The sequence below is a fragment of the Heterodontus francisci genome, unplaced genomic scaffold, assembly GCF_036365525.1.
Source record: "Heterodontus francisci isolate sHetFra1 unplaced genomic scaffold, sHetFra1.hap1 HAP1_SCAFFOLD_102, whole genome shotgun sequence".
Lineage (NCBI taxonomy): Eukaryota > Metazoa > Chordata > Chondrichthyes > Heterodontiformes > Heterodontidae > Heterodontus > Heterodontus francisci.
The window spans coordinates 6,324,285-6,341,078 of NW_027140380.1; the positions used below are offsets into that span (position 1 = coordinate 6,324,285).

General features: G+C 45.4%; 1 non-coding gene across 1 annotated transcript; it reads right to left on the reverse strand.

The window, feature by feature from the left end:
* Positions 1–14,040: 14,040 nt before the first annotated feature.
* On the reverse strand, positions 14,041–14,112 carry trnam-cau (transfer RNA methionine (anticodon CAU)). The gene has a single exon. It is a non-coding gene; the product is annotated as a tRNA-Met (tRNA).
* Between the last annotated feature and the right edge of the window lie 2,682 nt (positions 14,113–16,794).

Genomic DNA, 16,794 nt, shown 5'->3' on the forward strand with positions numbered 1-16,794 from the left:
TGATATATCCTTGTGCATGTCATGCAGGCCCACTGGCGTGTGGTTCCATCCTGATGCCAAAGAACAGAGCCCCATCTATGGGCAAAAAGTCTCACTTACCTGTGGGTGTCTTGAGAGAGAAGAAGGCTTAGGGAGTAAACCTGGACAGTAAATCCGGAGTGGAGTCCCGTAGGCGGTTACCTGTTACTTATCAGGTAGTTTTCCAGCAGCTCCTACAGCAGAGCTGGTACCAAACAGTACTGTTTTTTTCCTTTCCTTTGGACAATACTAGCAATGCTGAGAGGGGGTCCTGATGCTCAGTGTCTCCATACTATTTGCCCAGGCCTGTGCCCTGGAGAGGACACTCCAGCTTCGTGGTTAAACATTAGCAAAACATGGGAAGAAACAGTTACCGATTATAAGCTCTCACTCAATTGGTGTAGAGTATGAGCACCAGGGGCTAATTTTGACAGTGGGAGAGATCATCGCGTCTCATTGGAGAACTACCACCTACTCCAAGCTGTGCAGCCCCCAGTCAGTTAGGTGCTGTCCTGCCACGACCTACTTGCTTCAATGGGTGCTTGCAGCCTAGAGAGATATCTCTCAACTGGCGGATTGATAATCGATGCACCAGGCAAGACAAACTCAACAAAGAAGACAACAGTGCTTCGCATCACAAGCTGGAATATAAGGACCATGTGTCCTGGCCTGAATGACAACCTTCTGCAGGTTGATGACACACACAAGACAGCTGTGATTGACAAGGAACCTACAAGGCTCAATGTGGACATTGCTGTGCTGCAAGAAACCAGACTCATTCAAAGTGGATCCCTCAAAGAGAAACACTACACCTTCTTCAGACAGGGGAAAGCCCAAGAGGCAACTCGTGAGCATGGAGTGGGTTTCACAGTAAAAAACACGCTACTTGCAATGAGTGAACCACCCACAGTTGGCTCAGAGAGACTTCTTACCCTTCACTTGTCAACAAGCGCGGGCCCAGTTAATCTCATGTGCATCGATGTCCCGACACTCACCTCCACCCCAGATGTCAAGGATCAATTCTGTGAGACACTTGACGCTGCCATCAGTAGAATTCCCAGCACCGAGGGACTGTATCTTCTCGGGGATTTCAACGCAAGCTTGGGTACTGACTACAGCTTGGCCAATGAGCATAGGGCACCAGGGGATTAGCAAGATGAACAAAAATGGACAGAGGTTTCTGGAGCTATGCTGTCACCATGGACTCTGTGTGACGAACAGCTACTTCCAGGTCAAGCTGTGCCACAAGGTGTCCTGGAGACGTCCGAGATCACGCCACTGGCACCAGCTAGACCTTATCATCACCAGACGTACCACCCTCAGCAGTATCCTCATCACACGCAGCTATCACAGCGCTGACTGTGACACTGACTACTCCCTGGTGTGTAACAAGGTCAGGCTTCAGCCAAGGAAGCTTCATCCATCCAAGAAGAAAGGTCGTTCTCGGATCAACACTAGCCGAACCACTGACCCAGAAAGGACCCAGGAGTTCCTCAACATCCTCGATCAGGCACTTTCAGTAAACACCTAAGGCCTCAGTGCAGTGTCAAAGTGCAATCATCTGCACGCCACCATCTATAACTCTGCACTCACTGTGCATGGGAAAAGAGATGGGAGGAATGCTGACTGGTTTGAGGCTTATTGGACTGAAATGGAGTCAGTTACTGCAACTAAGAAGAGAGCCCTCATGAACTACAAACAAGTCCCCAGCAAACAAACTCTACATGCTCTCAGAGCTGCCAGAAACAAGTCTCTGCAGACTGCTCGGCACTGCACCAATCAATACTGGTTAAAACTCTGCAACAGCATACAATCTGCCGCTGAATCTGGGGGATGCTAGAGGGACATATGAAGGAATTCAACACACCAAGGTTCCTTAGACAGCACCTTCCATACCCGCAACCTCTACCAACTATAAGGACAAGGGCAGCAAATTCATGGGAACACCACCACCTGCAAGTTCCCCTCCAAGCCACACACTATCGTGACTTGGAACTATATCGCCTTTCCTTCACTGTTGCTGGGTCAAAATCCTGGAACTCCCTTCCTAACAGCACTGTGGGTGTACCTACCTCACACAGACTGCAGCGGTTCAAGAAGGCAGCTCACCACCACCTTCTCATGGGAAATGAGGGATGGGCAATAAATGCTGGCTTAGCCAGTGATGATCACATCACATGAATGAATTAAAAAAAAAATATGAAAGCAACGGGCCCAGCAGTAACTAAATCAGCACCTTTGAAGAGAAAGACAGGGACGATCATCACTGAACCTAACAAGCAGATGGAAAGGTGAGTGGAGCGTTACCTTGAACTCTACATAACGGAGAACATTGTCATTGAAGTAGCTCTCAGCACCATTCCAGACTTCCCTGTCATGGAGGAGCTGGACAGTGACTCCACCATAGTAGAGCTCAACAAGGCCATTGACCGTCTTGCCAGTGGTAAAGCCCTGGGAAATGATGGCACTCCACCTGGAATCATCAAAAGTGGAAAAGCAGCTCTGCTGCAGCATCTCCATGAACTTCTGTGTCTCTGTTGGAAGGGGAGATCTGCGCCTCTAAACATGCGTGATGAAAACATTGTCACCTTGTACAACAATAAGGGCGAATCGCAGTGACTGCAGCAATTACCGAGGCATCTGCTTGCTAAGTATTGTGGGGAAGGTCTTTGCTCGCATTGCTCTGACCAGATTGCAGACCCTGACATCACACATCTATCCTGAGTCTCAGTGCAGCTTCAGAGCTGGTAGATCGACAGTCGACATGATTTTCTCACTTCGGCAGTTACAGGAAAAGTACTGTGAACAGTACAGACCACTCTACATTGTCTTTATAGACATCACCAAGGCCTTCGATCTTGTTAGCAGAGACAGACTCTTCAAACTGCTGTGGAAACTAGGCTGCCCTCCTGAACTCTTGGGCGTCATCTCTTCTTTCCACGAGAACATGCACAGTTCCGTCAGTTACAATGGAGAAACATCAGACACTTTCACGATCAGCAGTGGGGTAAAACAGGGCTGTGTCTTGGTGCAAACTCTCTTCAGAACGTAGGAGGAGGCAGTTTCACCTGTCGAGCCTGATCTGTCATTCAATTACATCCTTGCTGATCATCTACCTCAACACCACTTTCCCGCGCTCTCCCCATATCCCTTGATGTCATGAGTATCAAGATTTCTATCAATTTCTGTCCTGAACATGCTCAATGAATGAACTTTCACAAACCCCTGAGGTAGAGAATTCCAAAGATTCACCACCCTCTGAGTGAAGAAATTCCACCCTATCTCAGTTTTAAATGGCCTTTTAAATGAAACTTTAAGGAATACAAGCCCAGTTTCCTCATAAGACAATCCCACCATCCCAGGGATTAGTCTGGTGACCCTCCGTTGCACTCCCTCTGTGGCAAGTCTATCCTTCCTTAGATAAGGAAACCAAAACTGTACACAATACTCCAGCACAATCTCACCAAGGCTCTATACAATTGCAGCAAGACATCTTTATTCCTGTACTCATGACCCCTCGTGTTAAGGCCAACATACCATTTGCCTTCCTTATTGATTGCTGCACCTGCATGCGAGCTTTTAGTGTCTCATGAACAAGGACACCTAGGTCCCTTTGGACATCAACACTTCCCAACCTCTCACCATTTAAGAAATATTCTGTCTTTCTGTTTATTCTACCAAAGTGGATAACTTCACACTTATTCACATTATATTCCATCTGTCATTTCATTCACTTATCCTGTCCAAGTCCCCTGGAAGCCTCCTTGTAACCTCCTCACAGCTCACATCCTTTACAATTGGCATATTCTTCTCCATGCTGCTATTTTAAACTTTCAGTGACTCAGATGGGGGTGTCCACCTGCATACCAGAGCTGATGACAAGCTGTTCATCTTGGCAAGACTGCGCACCAAGACCAAAATGAGTCAGTTCTTGGTCTGTGAGTTGCTCTTTGCTGATGACGCTGTGCTGACATCCCATAATGAAGTTCATTAACAGCAGCTTGTATATCGGTTCTCCCTGGCCTGCAAGGAGTTTGGACTGACGATCAGCATCAGGAAGATCAAAGTTATGGGCCAGGACTAGAGACTCCACCTTCCATCAACATCGACAGGCTCACTTTGGAGGTTGTCAACAGCTTCACATACCTTGGATCAACAATCACCAGCAATCTGTCCCTTGATACTGAAATCAGCACCCGGATTGTCAATGCTGCAGCTGTCATGTCAAAGTTGAGAAGACGAGTGTGAACCGACAGCAAACTGATCGAAAATACAAAACTCCGCGTGTAACAGGCTTGTGTTCTCAGCACCCTCCTTTATAGTAGAGAAGCATCAACAACTTATGCAAGCCAAGAAAAGCAGCTGAACAGCTTCCACCTCCACTGTCTCAGATGGAAATTGGGCATCTCCTGGCAGGACAGAGTGCCGAATGCAGAAGTACACCAGCGTGCAGGGACCCGCAGCATGTTTGCCCTCTTGAGTCAGCGGTGACTCTGTTGACTGAGTCATGTGTGCTGAATGGATGACGGTCGCTTTGCCAAAGACACGCTCTATGGTGAGCTTGCTATCAGCACGAGACCAACAGGTCACCCACATCTGTGATACAAGGACATCTGCAAAGCGAGATCTCAAGCTGACTGGGATTGGAGTCAATGCATGGGAAGTCCTTCCTGCTGACTGGAATTCCTGGAGAAAGGCATTCAGGAAGACCATGGGAAAAGCAGAGGACAAAAGAAATGACCAGATGGTGGGAAAGAGAGCTCAGAGGAAGGAAAAATTATCAGTCGACCTCGGGCCAATGATATTCATCTGTACCAGCTGCGGAAGGGATCGTCACTCACGAGTCATCCTCTACAGCCACAACAAACGATGTTTCACACAGAAGTGACGTACACCCCGGGTGTAGCCCATCGTCTTCCGAGACAGACGGTTGCCCATTACAATTACAACTACAGCAACAACTGCAAGAGCGAGTCAGAGGCTGGGAACACTGCCGTGACGAACTCAGCTCTTGACTCGCCAAAGCCTGCCCACTATCTACAAGGCCTTCCTCTGATTTCAATTGCACGCACATTCGTGATCTGGCTCTGTAGCTTAGTTGGTTAAAGCACCTGTCGAGTAAACAGGAGATCCTGAGTTCAACTCCCAGCCGAGCCTTATTTCACAGTTGCAACATGCTTAAAAAGTTTCATGATCAACACTGACATCTGTGTCTTGTGAACTTTAATTCAAAATACTTGATGAATTGCAATCACATAAAAAAACAGCCTTTGTGAAGGATATGAGTTTGGAATGGCTGTTTCTCCTTCTTTGACATAAATTTGTTCACAGTTCCATTCAACCTGGAAAACAGCTTGATATTAATCTCACTGAAGAAGAGTGTTTGTGTCATTATGTGTTGCTTTTAACCGAGACTGGGACATGAGGCAAGTGGGAGGGTTTATCTGAGGTTTGGAATATTTGTCAGTCAGGAACAAGAAAAATCAAAGGAACCAAATAAGAAAACCTAAGTCTCATGTGGTTACCGAGAAACGGTGAGAAGATATTAAACTTTGTTGTATTTAATACAACTGTGTGAACTTTGATCTTTGCGGCCTTTTATAAACAGTATTTGAAGGGTCTCAGTAAAAATGTTCAGTGTTGATGAGAGTGGGGTCTGGGTGAGCAGCTGCTTCATGTGACAGGGTCAGGACTGGATGCAGGAAGTTCTCTGACAGTCTCTTTCTGATGGGTTGAGTTGATTTTCAACTGGCAGCTGTTGCTGTTTTGATAATTCAAGTTCCCTCCACCGATTTTTTTGGACAGACAGTGCAGTATGAGGATGTTAAGGGTTAATGCTGAAAACAGTGGGATTAACCCCTCCCACAATCAGAGTGATGATGTAACAGTCACATGAGATGAGGTTTGGGACGAGAGAGCAGCACCAAGGATGCTAGTTTCGGAGGCTTGATGAGTGTGTATATAGTATTGTGTAAATTAGAAAAGAGCTCTTCGTTCTTTCAGCAGGAAATGTGTCCAGAAAATATCACGAAACTCACAATTTCATTATTCAGGAGTTGGAACACAGGGATATTAACTCCAAGTGACAGTAGTGGTTTCATTTAACAAAAGAAAAGGAGAGAATAATATTGCTCATTGATTGAAATCCCCCAGTGAGGAGACAGTTAAACAGGTGATCTGTTGGGGCATCCTTCGATCCAAGGTTTCGGCAGCATTTAATCTCCCTTTTTGGTGAAATTCTCTGTTTTTTGCATCTTTTTTAATCCAGCTTTTATGGAACAGTGAAAAAACTGAAAAAAGTGAACAGATCTATCCTTTCTTTTCTTCCTTCTTCCCATCAGTTTCTCTTTTCTGTCCCAATTTAATCTGCTGTTCTTTCCATTCCAATCATAATTCAACATTCCAATCTAATCTATTTGTTATTCCACAGTGTCTCTCCATGTGTTTTATTCTGTTGTATTCTCTCACAGTCTGTTTGATGATCAATTTTACATCTCACTCTCTGTTCTGGTGAAGATCAGAAGCAGTGTTATCTGTTTGCAACACCCGACAAGTCGGCCTGAGGCTGTGTCTCATCGATAATGTGGAGTTAGGAACATAGGAACACAGGAGCAGGAGTCGGCCATTCAGCACATCGAGCCTGCCCCACCATTCAATATGATCATGGCTGATCATCCACTTCAATGCCCTTTTCCCCACACTTTCCTCATATTCCCTTATGTCACTTGTATTTAGAAATCAGTCAATCTCTGCTTTAAACATACTCAATGACTGAGCTTCCACAGCCCTCTGGGGTACAGAATTCCAAAGATTCACAACCCTCTGAGTAACAACATTTCTCCTCAAAACTGTCCGAAGTGGCATGCCCCTTATTTTGAAATTGTGTCCCCTGGTTCTCGACTCCCCAACCAGGGGAAACATCTTAGCTGCATCTACCCTGACTGTCCTTTAAATATTTTGTAGGTTTCAATGAGATCACCTCTCATTCTTCAAAACTCCAGAGAATACAGCCCCAGTTTCCCCAATCACTCTTCATAGGACAGTCCCACCATCCCAGGAACAAGTCTGATGAACCTTCTTTGCACTCTATCGATGGCAATAATATCGTTCCTAAGGCAAGGGGACCAAAACTGCACACAGTACTCCAAGTGCAGTCTCACCAAGGTTCTATACAATTGAAGCAAGAATTCACTACTCCTGTACTCAAATCATCTTGTGATAAAGACTAACATACTATTAGCCTTCCTAATTGCTTGCTGCACCTGAATGTTAGCTGTCAGTGACTTATTGCCATGGATACCAGGTCTCCCTAATACTCTATACCTCAGTTAATAAAGGAAAGGATTCCATTTACCTGCTGAACCAGCTTATTGACCTGCACTGCTACTTCAGGGATCTGTGGACATTCACTCCAACGTCCCTCACTTCCTCTGCACCGTTCAGTGTTCTCCCATTAATTGTGTATTCCTTTGCCTTTTTTGACGCCTGCTCTCGCTGTTCCCTGCTCTCCGAGTGAACTCTTGCTCCCTCTCTCTCCTGGGCTCTTTATGCTCCACTCTGCTCTCACTGTTTCCCGCTCTCTTAATGTATCAATATTTGTTTGTCTTGTGTTTAATTTAAAATATGGATTAACTGTATTTTACAGTTGTAGGTTTTATTTGGTAATCCTGTGCAAGTTGTGGATTGGTATTCAATATTAAGCTCTGTGAAAATGATTGTGAATGAAAATATAACTTTCAATCTTATACATGGGCTGGTCTGCAAACTCCAAGTCCTTCATTTTGTAGTAATGGCTTGATACTGTATCTTTCAGTCTTAATCTCTGTGGGATTTTTGAACTGGTATGCAATGCATAACTTGGTCTAACGTTCTGATGTACATTATTGGGATTCATAGGATCATAGGAAATAGGGGCATTAGGCCATTCAGCCCATCGAGCCTGCTCCAACATTCAAACAGATCGTGACTGATCATCTACCTCTTCGCCATTTTTCCCTGCCATCTCCATATCCCTTGATCTTGTTAGTATTTAGAAAGCTATCGATTTCTGTCTTGAATATGTTCAATGACTGAGCCTCCACAGCCCTCTGGGATAAAGAATTCCACAGATTTCTCACCCTCTGAGTGAAGAAATTCCTGCTCATCTCAGTCTGCCCTTATTCTGAGACTGAGTCCCCTTGTTCTACACTCACTAGACAGAGGAAACATCCTATCCATATCTACCCTGTTACACCCTGTAAGAACTTTGTCTGTTTCAATGAGATCACCTCTCATTCTTCAAAACTCTAGAGAATTTAGGCCCAGTTTCTGCAGTCTCTCATCATAAGACAATCCCACCATCCCAGGGGATGAGACCGGTGAATCTCTGTTGCACTCCCTCTGTGACAAGTCTATCCTTCCTTCGATAAGGAAACCAAAATTGTACAGAATACTCCAGGTGCGGTCTCATCTAGACTTCATACATCTTTACTCATGTACTCAAATACGCTTTCAATGAAGCCAACATACCATTTGCCTTCCTAATTGCTTGCTGCACCTGCAGACTAGCTTTTTGTGTCTCATGAACAAGGACACCCAGGTGCCTTTGGACATCGACACTTCCCAGCCTCTCACCATTTAAGAAATACTCTGTCTTTCTGTTTATTCGACCAAAGTGGAGAACTTCACACTTATTCACATTATATTCCATCTGCCATGTTCTTGCCCATTCATTTAACCTGTCCAAATCCCCTTGAAGCCTCCTTGCATTCATTCTGTACCTTTCAATTCTGTAAATTTTGTCTGTTCTATTTCAGATTTTATATTTAAAATGTGACCATGGTGACAGAGTTTATTTAGATCTGATAGTGAGTTTGTTTTTGGACTGTGATTGATGTATCAACCTGTCAGCTGTACTGAATTGGAGTGAAATAGAAACAACTTCTGTCTCTCCTGCTGTTGTTTGACTGTTGGATTGAAAATGTGTCTCTCGAATTTGGGATCAGTGTCTGTCTGACTACTTCTTTTGTTTGTTCCAGTGGAACTGATGAGCTGGCAGTTTCTCTGTGCTTTGGGAGTGATCCTGTACCGACTGTGTGTTGGAACGAGATCACTGCACTTTTCCTTGTGTCCAAGAATCACCACATCTATTCAGGTTCCGTCATGTATTTTCCTGCAGGAATGAAAGAACTGGTGAGGTAGAAGATACAAAAGCGATCAATGTAATCGTCCCAATAATAATCATTATGAACAATCACAAAATGAAAACCAAGAACACAAACGGTGTCAGTGTCTGCCTCCACTGCAGTACTGCAGTATTCAGCTTCTGTTTACCAGGTGTTTGCAGTAGTTTTACAACAAGTTTGTGACATTCAGAAACAACACAAGCCCTGCACTGCTCAATGACTGGGACTGTCCGATAGAGCAGTGACCTTTACACAGTCACATTTCTATTTCAACGGAAAACAAGCAGCCACTATTTAAAATGTGCCTTTCACACTTCTCACCTGGTGTCTGCAATGAATGCTCTTTGTGTAACTGTCCACATCGTTATTTTGCGGCTATTTTTCCCCCACTGTTCACAATCCAACAAACAGTGAGAGACTGGAACTAAAGCAGGAACATTCCCTCTCCTTTGGGTGGTGAAATTGTCAGTGATTTTCAATAGTGATTTCTTCCCATTGTGTCTCCCTGAGCCTGTACAGACACTGTCCGAGAATGAACTCTCCCTTCCCCGTGTTCCCGGCTCACTCCATGTTCTGGGAGCAGCTCCTGCTCCACAGTGTCTGTTACAAACACTCCCCGACTCCCCCTCAACTTCCCACCACTCAATGCTAATCTCTGAGCACATCTGCGGACACGCTCCCAAAGCAGTGGCTGCTGGAAGCAGATGCTGTTTGTTCCATTCCCCGGGGCCCGGGAAGTCTCCATTAGCAGCTGATTTAAAGCATCTTCCCCTGATTGAGTGAATGGCCTCACAGACTGGGTTGGGGAAAGGCTGCGCATGCGCTCCACTCCACATTGTGACGTCTCACTGGGGGCGGGGCTGCATCGCGCGTGCGCAGATCCCTGCAGCAATTCAGCATTCAAACATCAATGGGAACTTTCCCCATTTCACCCTCATCAAAGTCCCAAAGAAAGTGAAGAGGGGCTTGGACTGGAGGGAGGGAGGGGCGGGGTAGGGGGAACCTAGAACCCAGAAAGCTGCCCACTTGCCCCATTTAGATGCTCAATTTGTGGTCATTCCCTGCAGGGGATTTGTTATTATTGAGCCCCTCCTGGTAAAACAATCCGATAGAAAGAGGGGAGAAAGGAGGGAGCCGGTGTGTTTGCTGGGGCCTTGCAGAATTCATTTCAGCAGCAAAAGTCCCGGGTTATATTAACCCGAGTGAAACACGCTGTCAGTGAGAGGAAAACCGAACGGCCCTTTTCATCTTTTCATTGGAAACAAAGTAGAGCCGGACGTGCGGCGAGCAGAGCAGACACACAAGCTCAATGACAGGAGAGCTCGGCCGTCCCTGAGTTTCAGCTCCCGGCTCTTCCATTTCCTCATCCACACTGTCTTTACTGTGGATGTTCAGGGGTTCCTTGTCGGATCTGAGGACTGTATCCATTAAACATTCTGAGTCAGGAGATCCACACACTCTCTGTTATCAAGATTTATGGGCAGGAATGTTTCAAAACTTTGTCTATTAAATTATTGTATTATTCACAGAACTAATGAGGCAATCGGTTCATTATTCAGGCCTTGAACTTGGTTTGGGTAGACCGAAAACTGAGAGGTTCAGCACCTTTCCAGTTCTTCACTAATATAACTGATTTTTTGATGAAGTAACAGAAAAGGTTGATGAAGGGAAAGCAATGGATGTTGTCTATATGGATTTTAAGAAAGCGTTTGACAGACTACCACAGAAAAGGCTGGGTCACAAAACTGAGGTTCCAGGAATAGGAGGGTCAGTATCTGCTTGGGTTAAAAAATGGATGAAATATCAAGAAAAGCGAGTTGTGGTATTTGGTTGTTTTTCAGAATGGAAGATGGTGAACAGTGATGTCCACAAGGGTCAGTGTCAGGACCACCATATATAGAAATGACATGAATATTGGAATCACAGAATCACAGAATTGTTACTGCCCAGAAAGAGGCCATTTGGCCCATCGTGTCTGCACTGACTCTCCAAATGAGCAATTCACCTCATGTCACTTCCCCGTCTTCTCCCCATAATCCTGCACATTCTTCCTTTTCAGATAACAGTCTAATTCCCCTTTGAATGCTTCTATTGAACCTGCCTCCATCACATTTTCAGGCAGTTCATACTTTAACCACTCGCTGTGTGAAAAAGTTTTTCCTCATGTCGCATTTGCTTCTTTTACCAATGACTTTAAATCTGTGCCCTCTCATTCTCGATCCTTTCACAAGTGGGAACAGTTTCTCCCTATCCACTCTGTCCACACCCCTCATCATTTTGAATACCACTATGAAATCTCCTCTTAGCCTTCCTTTCCCCAAGGAAAACAGTCCTAACTTCTCCAATCTATCTTCATAACTGAAGTTCCTCATCCCTGGAACCATTCCCATGAATCTTTTCCATAATCTCTGCAATGCCTTCACATCTTTCCTAAAGTGTGGCACCCAGAACTGGACGCAGTACTTCAGCTAAGGCTAGTGTCTTATACAAGTTCAACATGACCTACTTGTTCTTGTACTCTATGCCTCTATCACTAAAGCCGAGGATACTGTATGCTTTATTAACCACTCTCTCAACCAATGACATATAACCCCAGTCCCACTGCTCCTGCACCCCCTTTAGAATTGTACCCTTTATTCTATATTGTCACTCCATGTTCTTCCTACCAAAATGAATCAATTCACATTTCTCTGCATTGAACTTCACCTGTCATCTGTCCTCCCATTCCACCAACTTGTCTATGCCCTTTTGAAGTTCTACACTGTCATCCTTGCAGTTCACAATGCTTCCAATTTTCGTGCCTTCCATAAGCTTTGAAATTCTGCCCTGTACACCAAGGTCTAGGTCATTAATATATATCAGGAAAGGCAAGGGTCCCAACACTGACTCCTGGGGAACTCCACTACAAACATTCCTCTAGCCCGAAGAACATCCATTGATCACTACTCTTTGTTTCCTGTCAATCAGCCAATTCCATATCCATGTTACTACTGCCCTTTTTATTCCATGAGTTATAACTTTTCTCACAAGTCTGTTGTGTTGCATTGTTTCAAACTCCTTTTGAAAGTCAATAAAAGCAAAATACTGCAGATGCTAGAAATCTGAAATATAAACAAAAAGTGCTGGAAATACTCAGCAGGTCTGGCAGCATCTGTGGAGAGAGAAACAGAGTAAATGTTTCAGGTCAGTGACCATTCAGATGCTGCCAGACCTTTTGAAAGTCCATGTACACCACATCAACAGCATTGCCCTCATCATCCCTCTCTGTTACCTCAGCAGAAAACTCCAGCAGGGCAGTTAAACATGATTTTCCCTGAAGAAATCCATGCTGTCTTTCCAGAATTAACCACATTTGTCCATGGGACTGTTAATTTTGTCCCGAATTATTCTTTCGAGAAGTTTTCCCACCACCGAAATTGAAATGACTGGGGAGTGAGACGAGGTGAGTTGCTTTAGCAGAGAGCCAACATGGGTTCGTCAGGCCGAATGGCCTCCTTCTGTGCTTTAGCCATTCTATGATTGTATGAGTCTAGCGACAACTGTTGGTGGAGAGGCAGTGATGCAGGAATGGGTTGACAGAAAGGGGAAAGTCTGGGCTGGTGTGTGTTCGGGTTTGTGAATAAAGGTGATTTGGAAGCTGTGTTCCAAATTGAAGTGTTTACTGGAAGGAAGAAGTTGATGTAAATAAAGAGTAAAATGTGTTAATATGAAGCGTGGTGTGATTGGGGATAGCAGTAAATATAGTGTTGGTGAATTATTTGTGTTAATAAACTTCCACTGCGCCCTCTGCTGCAGATGCTGGAAATCTGAAACATAAACAGAAAATGCTTGAAATAGTCAGCAGGTCTGGCAGCATCTGTGGAGAGAGAACAAAGTTAATGTGAGCTAACGAAACAGACATGAACTGTTCACTGTTTCTCTCTGCACAGATGCTGCCAGAGCTACTGAGCATTTCCAGCATTTTCTGTTTTTATTACAGCAACACAGGTGTTGGGAGGCTCAGCCTGGCTACACAATGTTACAAGGACGCTGAGTAACACCATCGACAACGGGACAGAGAGAAAAACACACAGAAAACCTATAGACTGTGAGGAAGCAAAAGTGAGGGACAGAGAGACAACGAGACTGAGATGGAGAAACAAGGCATTTGTATGATTGTATTCTCCCTGTTGTCTGAAGGTATTTCGTGGTGTGTAAATATGTTTTCTGTTGTGTAAAGATGTACCCTGTTGTTGTGTAAAGCTTTTCCCTGTTATTGTTTTATTTTCTGTTGCTGACCGTCTCCTCACTGTGACCATTTGTCCTGGTTTTATTGTGGCCAACATCACCATCTGGTGGTGGAGAGGAGGCTGTGCAGGAAGGGGGTTGACAAAGTGGGAGAGACTCGGCTGGTCCGTGTTTGCAGCTTGTGTTCGTGTGAGCAAAAGTGATTTGTTGCTGATTGATGTGTTCACCAGAAGGAAGAAGCTGATTGCAATCGAGTGCCTTTGGAAGCATCTTGTTATTATGGGTAAATACTTGATGTTTTGAAAGTGAACTGTTTGTGTTATTTCCCCAATGTTTTTATAAAAATAGGATTGCAGTCGGATTTCTCAAGAATCCCGGACTCAGCAACACACGCGCTGACGGACTCACTCTCACTGCGCAATCACACAAGGACACGGAGTAACAGCACCAACAATGAGGCAGGCAGAGAAAGACACACAGAAAACCAGGAAGAGATTATCAGGACTCAAAAAGGAACAGACAGAGAAAGGTACTGATCAAACAAGCTGATCGCAATCGAGCGCATCTTGTAATTATGGGGAAACACTTGATGTTTTGAAAGTGAACTGTTTGTATTATTACCGAACATAAATAGCAGAGAATGGTTTCGATCCATCGACCTCTGGGTTATGGGCCCAGCACGCTTCCGCTGCGCCACTCTGCTAACTGTTGGCTTAAATTTTAGCTGCCCGTTAGTGAAATATGTTCATTTCCCCAATGTTTTCATAAAAATAGGATTGTCGTCTGAATGCTCAAGAATCCTGGACTCAGCAACACACGTGCTGACGGACTCATCCTCACTGCACAATGACACAAGGACACTGAGTAACAGCACCGACAATGAGGCAGGCAGAGAAAGACACACAGAAAACCAGGAAGAGATTATCAGGAGTCAGAAATGAACAGACAGAGAAAGGTACTGAGCAAACCATCAAGAGACAGCGAGAGACTGATGAACACCACTTGGGGGGAGCACTGAGGTTGGCAAGGGCACAGAATGCAGTCTGGCTGGGGGATTTCAATGTCTATCACAATGAGTGGCTCGGTAGCACCACTACTGACCATGCTGGCCGAGTCCTAACGGAGATAGCTGCTCGATTGGGTCTGCAGTAGGTGGTGAGGGAACTAACAAGAGGGAAAAACATACTTGACCTCATCCTCACCAATCTGCCTGCCGCAGATGCATCTGTCCATGACAGTATTGGTAGAAGTGACCACTGCACAGTCCTTGTGGAGATGAAGTCCTGTCTTCACATTGAGGATACCCTCTATCGTGTTGTGTGCCACTACCACTGTGCTAAATAGGATAGATTTTGAACAGATCTAGCAATGTATAACTGGGCATCCATGAGGTGCTGTGGACCATTAGCAGCAGCAGAATTGCAGTCAACCACATTCTATAACCTCATGGCCCGGCATATTCCCCCACTCTAACATTACCAACAAGATGGGGGATCAACCCTAATTCAATGAAGAGTGCATGAGGGCATGCCAGGAGCAGCACCAGGCATACCTTGAAATGAGGCGTCAGCCTGATGAAGCTACAGCCCAGGACTACTTTCATGCCAAACAGCAGAAGCAGCATGTAATAGACAGGGCTAAGTGATCCCACAACCAACGGATCAGATCTACACGCTGCCACATCCAATGATGAATGGTGGTGGACAATTAAACAACCAACAGGAGGAGGTGGCTCCACAAATATCCCCAACCTCAATGATGGGGGAGCCCAGCACATCAGTGCAAAAGATAAGGATGAAGAATTTGAAACAATCTGCAGCCAGAAGTGCTGGGTTGATGATCCATCTCGGCCTCCTTCTGAAGTCCCCAGCATCACAGATGCCAGTCTTCAGCCAATTCGATTCACTCAACGTGATATCAAGAAACGACTGAAGGCACTGGATACAGCAAATGCTACAGGCCCTGACAATATTCCGGCAATAGTACTGAAGACCTGTGCTCCAGAACTTGCCGTTCCCCTAGCCAAGCTGTTCCAGTACAGCTACAATACTGGCATCTACCCGGCAATGTGGAAAATTGCCCAGGTATGTCCTGTACACAAATAGCAGGACAAATCCAACCCAGCCAATTACTGCCTCATCAGTCTGCTCTCAATCATCAGTATAGTGATGGAAGATGTCATCGACGGGGCACTTGCTTTGCAATAACCTGTTCAGTGACGCTCAGTTGGGTTCCCCCAGGGCCATTCAGCTCCTGACGTCATTACAGCCTTGGTTCAAACAAGGACAAAAGAGCTGAACTCAAGAGGTGCGGTGAGAGTGTCTACCCTTGACATCAAGGTAGCATTTGACTGAGTATGGCATCAAGGAGCCAGAGCAAAACTGGAGTCAATGGAATCAAGAGGAAAACTCTCCACTGGTTGGAATCGTACCTAGCACAAAGGAAAATGGTTGTGATTGTTGGAGGTCAATCATCTCAGCTCCAGGACATTACTGCTGGAGTTCCTCAGGGTAGTATCCTCGGCCCAACCTTCTTCACTACTTCATCAGTGACCTTCCTTCAATCATAAGGTCAGAAGTGGGGATGTTCACTGATGATTGCAAAATTTAGCACCATTCGCGACTCCTCAGATACTGAAGAGGTCCATGTAGAAATGCAGCAAGACCTGCACAATATCCAGGCTTGGGCTGATAAGTGGCAAGTAACATTCGCGCCACACAAGTGCCAGGCAATGACCATCTCGAACAAGAGAGAATCTAACGATCTCCCATTGACATTCAACGGCATTACGATCGCTGAATCCCCCACTATCAACTTCCTGGGGGTTCCCATTGACCAGAAACTGAACTGGAGTAGCCTTATAAATAGTGTGACGACATGAGCTGGTCAGAGGATAGGAAGCATGCGGTGAGTAACTCACCTCCTGACTCCCCAAGCCTGTCCACCATTTACACGGCACAAGTCTGGAGTGTGATGGAATACTATCCACTTGCGTGGATGGGTGCAGCTCCAACAACATTCAAGAAGCTCGACACCATCCAGGACAAAGCAACACGCTTGATTGGCACCACGTCCACAACATTCACTCCCTTCACCACTGACGAACAGTGGCAGCAGTGTGTACCATCTACAAGATGCACTGCAACAATGCACCAAGGCTACTCAGGCAGCACCTTCCAAACCTACATCCTCTACTGCCTAGAAGGAGAAGGACAGCAGATGCATGGGAACACCACCACCTGAAAGTTCTCCTCCAAGCTACACATCATCCTGACTTGGAACGATATCGCCATTCCTTCACTGTCGCTGGGTTAAAATCCTGGAACTCCCTTCCTAATAGCACTGTGGGTGTACCTACCACACATGGACTGCAGTGGTTCAAGAA